General features: G+C 38.2%; 1 long non-coding RNA gene across 1 annotated transcript; it reads left to right on the forward strand.

Annotated features, from left to right (window-relative positions):
- Positions 1 to 1318, forward strand: LOC106109633. The gene is made up of 3 exons (XR_001226022.1): positions 1 to 52; positions 1023 to 1083; positions 1209 to 1318. It is a non-coding gene; the product is annotated as an uncharacterized LOC106109633 (long non-coding RNA).

Here is a 1318-nt window from a genome sequence, read left to right on the forward strand (position 1 = left end):
TGGCTCGGTATCTCCAACCTGTACGATCACAAGACATGGACCAGTGTCGATGGTAACTTACACTTTTCTACTATAAAAGGAATACTTGTGGACTATTTAAATAAGTGAACAGTTCGTTTTAGTTGCTGCATGAATATAAATTCAAGAACTTATGCCATTCTCTATTCTAATCACACAAACAACCTTTCCCTTTTCTCTTGTTCCATTATTCAGCAAGTCGAACAATAAATGTATTTGTTTCTAACAGGAACTTATCTTATGTAATTTTACTTTTACACGTTATTGCTCCAAAGTCTATCAGGATTCAGGTTAGTGGTGCTTGCAGTGTGGGAGCCGAGATACGGGTCTAAGTTCTGGGCTAGGACTATAAAACTGTTTGTAGCCCAAGTTGTAGTAAAACACGGAGATAGCGCGCCCGCTAACGAGCTGTGAACATACATGTGCATTTAGTGTGCTGACACACCGATATACGACATGGACATACATTTATAATAACAATTAAAAATTAACGTAAAACAATAGATTTGTAATGATGTGACGACTTACACGTTTATATTTAATAGTCTTCATAGCTGGAAGTTATTTACAAGAATTGATAATTTCTTAATATCCTAAATTGCACATAAATAATCAGGTTACACAAAAACATATACAAATTAGACACGTTATCAAGCGTCCCGTTTAGTGTGGTCCCGCACTATGTTATACAGCGAACCATTAGCGATAGTGCAAAGTAAATGCCAGACGCATAAACTAACTACTAAAAGGTAATGATTGCTGAGTGTGGACTCTGCACTCAAGATGTACTCAGTTATGTCTTGATACACCGTACATGCACGTCGGCTGCAAATATTACATTTCTTTAAAAATAAAAACATTTTTAGGTTAATGAGTGCCATCATTGCACAAGCCAGGTTACAAAAATCATTAGTTATGTATTATTGATACCCAGTTTCAAATGACCATACTTTAAGCGTATCTATTAATTCTACCTAGTAGATAATGCATTTGACGTGTCCCAGGTGACGACATCAGAGAGATCGGCTTCGACCGCTGGGCTGGGGAGAATGGATTGACCACCAGGTATGTATGGAAATATAATAGAAAAATGCGTGATAAAATCTTTGTTATATGACTTGGATATAATACAAACACCATGTCACAAAATCACGTAAATAATAATTGTAAATTCCTTCTGTTATGTCTAGCAATGCTGCAGAGGAGCCGCACTGTGCGGCGTTAGACGCGATGAGCCCCGGCCTGCGAGACTGGTGGTGCCATCTACCGCAGCCCTTCCTATGTCAGATACAACTCGACG

Source organism: Papilio polytes, unplaced genomic scaffold (assembly GCF_000836215.1).
Source record: "Papilio polytes unplaced genomic scaffold, Ppol_1.0 DF821121.1, whole genome shotgun sequence".
In the NCBI taxonomy this organism is placed as follows: domain Eukaryota; kingdom Metazoa; phylum Arthropoda; class Insecta; order Lepidoptera; family Papilionidae; genus Papilio; species Papilio polytes.